Genomic DNA, 6,019 nt, shown 5'->3' on the forward strand with positions numbered 1-6,019 from the left:
TAGATAGATGGGGAAATGGAATGGAACAGACTTATGAATGAATGCAGCAGTAGCACAGGCAGGGAGTAGACTGCCCCATTGATCCCTATCAGAGATGCACAACACTGCCCCATTGATCCCTATTCAGAGATGCACAACTGCAAGCCTGATTTTCAAGACGCTAGAAAAAGATATTGCCTTTCCTCCAAGGAGCTCAGGGCAACGGTATAAGGTTTCTGCCCCTCATGGGCACTCTGCTCCTACAACAGCCCTGCAAAGCAAGTTGGGATTATTGTGACAATGTCAACACCCCAATAGCAATGCACATGTTTTGCATGCTGAATGTGCCAAGTTCAATTCCTGGTTGCATCTCCTGTTTGAAGGAGCTCAGGTAGGAGGTGATGGGAACTGGTCTTTTTGATGGAGGAAGGAGAATGGGCATGGCTCAGTAGTAGAGCATCTGCTTTCCATGCAGAAAGTCCAAGAGCAATTCTGTGGCATCTTCAGGTGGGGCTGGGAGAGACACCTCTTTAAAACCCTGGATGGCTCCTGCCAGTCAGCGCAGACAATACTGGGCTAGGTTGGAAAACTGCCTGACCTTATCTGTGGCTGATTACTATGTCTCAGTGCAGCTTTAAACCCCAAACTTTCTGCTTGCAGTCTGACACTTGGGCACCCTGGCTCACAGCTCATGTTTCCCTTCTAGGAGGTGCCATGTGGTTTTGGTTCTCATGCCTTTGCCAAGAATAGGGATCTTTCTGGGAATGGAGCTAGAAAGGCATTTCATTTCGTTTTAATTTTTAATTTAAAAACCCAATTCTAATCTTTACAACTCAAACCAAAATGTGAACTGAAACACAATTGTCCTTCGGAATTTGCACTTCTCTAAACTTTTCAATGAATTTTCCCAACCAAACAAGGTGTACACAAATGCATATATTAGGGGGATGTGTGCATTAAAAATCCATGCATTAATGAAAACAGCAAACAAAAATAAATTGTATTAGGAAAAAATTGCTTTGCAAAATGGTGCTGATTGGTCAAAGTTGCATACAGAAATGTGCTATGTGTATGTGCAGACAAATATTCACAAGAGTTAAAAAAAATATACATCACACATTCCTGCATAAATGTGGCATTTGGGGAAGGCTACACCCCTAGTTTAACAACAAAAGAAAAACCCTGCTGGATTTGACCAAAGACACATCTAGTCCTGATTCTGCCTTCACAGTGGCCAACGAGACGGCCAACAAGTAGGACATGAACACAACAGCCCTCTCTCTCTTGTGATCCACAGCTACTGGCATTCAGAGACACTACCCTCCTACTAGAGGCTGCACATAGCCGAGGATAGGGAACCTCAGGGCTGGGGAACAAATAAGAACCTCCAGGTCTCTCTTTATAGCTTTTGCAAGTCTTCCCAATCCACACACACATCTGAACCACACCCATGATTTGCACCCTCTTTGAGTGTTTTTGCCTTGCTGGAAAATATACTTGAATGCTAATACCTCGGGTTACAGACGCTTCAGGTTACAGATGCTTCAAGTTACAGACTCCGCTAACCCAGAAATAGTACCTCGGGTTAAGAACTTTGCTTCAGGATTACAACAGAAATCGTGCGGCGGCGGTGGGGCGACAGCGGGAGGCCCCATTAGCTAAAGCAGTACCTCAGGTTAAGAACTGTTTCAGGTTAAGTACGGACCTCCAGAACAAATTTTAACCTGAGGTACCACTATATTGCTTCTTGGTGTACTGCAGGTTTCCTCAAACTTGGCCCTCCAGATGTTTTGAGACTACCATTCCCATCATCCCTGACCACTGGTCTTGCTAGCTAGGGATTGTGGGAGTTGTAGGCAAAAAACATCTGGAGGGCCGAGTTTGAGGAAGCCTGGTGTACTGGATGGAGGGCAGAGATGGATGCATAAACGTGTGTGGTAACTATCTTACTGTTGTTGCTCTGCCTCTCACCATGTCCACTTTTTGCCTCTAGCAGTGCCCACTTCTGACTTCGGGCTTCTAGAAGGTTGCCCAAAAGGTAATGTGGTTCTTGGCCTGGAAAAAAAGGTCGCCCACCCTTAGGGAAGGGATAAATCTGTCAATTACACTCCTCTCAGTTTCTCATTTTTCCAGTCTTCAGTTCAGTTCTTAGCTTCAGTTCCAACATGGTTGTTCAATATCAGTCTACTTTATGGTTTCTCCAGCTTCACGAATCCTGTTTCGCAGCTGCAACTCCTCTGATACTGGAGAAGCAGATGGGTTGCCTTCTGGATGTTCTCCAAGGTCTGTTGCTTTTTAAACAAATGTTCTTTGTGGGGAGAAAATGTTTTTTTTTTTTTTTTTTAAGCTACTTTAGCTATATAAACAACTTGTTTGGAGAAGAGAGGGAGTGGAGCCTCCGATCCTAGGGCTTGATCACACCTTTCTCTGTTATGACAATATAGACTGGGGATCCTTGGCTGTTTAAAAACCCAAGACGATTACAACTGAATGAGGAATTCTGCTATTTATTTGAAGCTAATGTTTTGCTTCACACTTTATTGCCCACTAACTGTCTTTCCTCTGTATCTATTAAACCTGTTGTGAGCCATTGAGAAAATACCATTTTTTGTCAGTGGGGAATAACGTAATCAGAAATGTTACACTTATTAGATTGCTTCCTATCCTGGGTGGTCATTCATTCTTAATAGCCCTTCTTATAGTCCCAAGTAGCAATAATGACTTGCGACTAATAAAGTTTCTAATGACACTATCCAAATTACATAGCAGTGGTGCTGCTATAAATTTGCTGGGAAAGCATTAGCTATTTGAAACTTCAAAACAAGCTGAAGAAGTTCTGCACTTCCCCCCTTTCTTTTCCTCATTTAGTACAGATGGGGCACATCTGGAGGGAACCTGAGAACACCGGGAGGTCTAATTATCATCGCAAATTGCGAAGCATGTTTCGCTATGCAAATTGCACTTAATTGGCCTAGTCACAAAACCATTTACTTTCATTTTCTTACTGATGGTCCGAGATCTATCACCGTGGTATTATAAATAAGAACAAATATTGTAATAGAATGAAGGGGTTTATGTGTCAAAATTCCAGAAAGCTAATCTTTGGAACTTTTCTTCTCCATCCCCTCCTTTTTTGTTGTTTTGGTTTTCATGTAAATACAAGAACAACATATAAGTACAGGAACTTGTTCAGTGGTATGTTCTTATTAAGTTTCATATGCAGTGCACTATGTTGGGAACTTCAGGCTTGAACAGTGCCTTCCAGACCCCTCTATCTGGCCTTCAGTACTCTATCCAAGCCACACTCCCTTCCCCCACCCTTCATTGGCCCTGAGTTAAATTCCAAATGTTTTTGTTTTTTTCTAGTTGCAATGTGCCCTTGGCATCTGAGAGTTCCTCTTACTTGTCTGAATAGAGGCTAGAAAGGGTGTGTGTTTGTGTACAAACTAGCCTACTTCTCAAAGGTAAAATTTGCATCACTTCTGCCCCTTGTCCTACCCACTGCTGCCATGTGGCCCTCAGAAGGCTGTCCCGGAGGGAATGTGGCCCTTGGAATGAAAAGGTTTCTGCATCCCTAATATATGGAGCAAATTGCAGTCTGACACTGAGGCACCACTGCTTCTCCAGAAACATAAAGAGGGCTGTGCATTGTCCTTTGGGCATAGCTAGCGCACAGTATAACTAAGAATGTAAGACAAGACTTGTCCAGCATCCTGTTCTCACAGTGACCAACCAGATGTCTGTGGGAAGCCCACAAGCAGGACCCAAGCACAAGAGCATTGCAGTTTCAAGAAACTGGTATTCAGAGGCCATCATTGCCAGTAGCTATTGATAGCCTTCTCCTCCATGGATTTGTCTAATCCTCTTTTAAAACCATCCAAGTTGGTGACTATCACTGCCTCCTGTGGACTCCCATAGTTTAACTATGCACTGTGCGAAGAAGTACTTTCTTTTGACTGTACTGAATCTTCCAGCAGTCATCTTCATTGAATGGCCCCAAGTTACAGTGTCACGAGAGAGGAAGAAAAGCTTTTTCTCTATTTTCTCCATACCATGCAAAATATTTTGCTGCCTCTGCAAACACAGCCATTTTTAATTCTAATATTTGTGCTTTTTCAACACCAATGCCTACTCACAATCCAATCTAGCTATAGTTAAGCCAAGTGCATTTGCTTAAAGTGCCTTTTAAACTGCCCTCCCCCCCCCCTAGAAAACTATGCCACTGATTAGTAATATTTAGTTCTGAACTCCAGGGTTGGAAGGCAGCCAGATATACCAGATCTTACTTTTTTGCATTCTTCTTCTCCCTTCCCCCTGAACCACCTTTAAAAAGTTGCATTTAAAGTCAAACTTCAAAACAAGGGAAGAGATTTTGAGCAAAAGTAATTTCCTTGACTCTTTTTTTTTTTTTTTTTTTTTTGGTAATTAAGTTAACTCAAGGGCACAGCTAATATTTAGGACTTCCAGATAGTCTGCTGGGTCATTAAATAGCTTAATTGGAAGACAGGTTTTCTGAGAACACGCACGAATGAGGCCAAGTATATTGGCTGGAAGAGGGGAGGAAAGTTGGTGTCTTTGTGAAACATTGACGTCTGAGCACAGTAAACACATCAGAAGTCTTTATTAGCTATCCCCTTCCATGGTTTTCATTTGTGAACATTCCAGTTGGGTAGTGATTGCTAGGTATTTAGTTCACCATTCCGTACCTGTTCATCTTTAGATTGTGTGCTCAGACTCAGACCACTGTTGTTAAATTTGCATGATCTCGCCCACTATGGCAGTTTGCAAAAACAACATTGTTGTTTTCAATTCTGCTGATGGTGGAGTGATCACTTCCTACGTAATGGCTTTCCGTGTGCCTGTGCCTGTGTGTATTTCACTATTTATAATATGGCTGCTGTTATTGATTATCCACCATCAAGTAGCCATTGCCCCCAAGCAGTTTCACTCCAAAGCCTTATTTACTTGGGGTAGGAAACAAACAAACAAACAAACAAACAAACAAACAAACAAAAGTAAAATCATTGTCTGTGTGTGACACAGATAATCAACAAGACATTCCCAATGGGGGGAAAAAAATCCCATTGCAACACAGCAACAAATTCAGTCATCTTACTCAACCTCCCTTACCCTTCTTCTTGCAAAGCCGTGAACGGCCACCTGCAGAAGAACAGGTGGCAAAGTCAATTGCTGCAAAATACAGAGAGAACATCAGAATTATTATTATTTTTTAAAAATGACCAATATTTTTGGATTATAGCATGTGTGTGAGTCTGGAACAAGATGATGCTAGCTGATGATGACAAAAGGAAATACATGAAGTACATGGTTGTGATTATATTTCAGCCATCCAAACAATGAAATGATGTAGAGGCTTGGTGAAGAGAGCTGGCTGTATTTCTCCTTAGTATTTTGCAAAAGTGAAGCTGACAAAGCTTTCGTACAACGATGTATGAGATTGTGACACTGAGAGGCTCAGAGAATTGTTCTTTTGTTTAAAAATTACTTGCTTATGTATATATAAACCGCTAGCATTAAACATTGCTACTTTAACATCCATCAAGCACAAATCATGAAATGAAGAGCTATGTACAAAGAGAGACAGGATAAGAAGCATAGCAATGAATGTTAAGAGTTACCACAACCACCTCAGGAAAACAGAGTTCAGTGGAATACACATTTCAGCACAACTGATCTGAAGGTAATTCTATAACAATGACAACCAACAAGGTAATATTTGTATAAGAAGTAATAGTTAAATATGTCCTGGGTTTGAAAACAGTGCAATTGATTTTGTCAGATACCCCCCCCCCCTTTTAATTCCGTATTTTTAAAGATCTCTAGCAGTTGTATGGAAACCAACCAGCTGATAGGCAAATAAGAGAATTGCTTCAGACCTGGCATCTGTATTTTATTATTATTAAATTCTCCACTATCCCTATTGATCACTGATAGGTCACAATTATGGTTTCCATATTTCAAAAAGCTTTTTTTAGGAAGACTCCAACGTTGTTGAGCTTTATTTTATTTTTATTTTTCA

Source organism: Podarcis liolepis (genome assembly GCF_965112155.1).
Source record: "Podarcis liolepis genome assembly, chromosome: Z".
Taxonomy (NCBI): domain Eukaryota; kingdom Metazoa; phylum Chordata; class Lepidosauria; order Squamata; family Lacertidae; genus Podarcis; species Podarcis liolepis.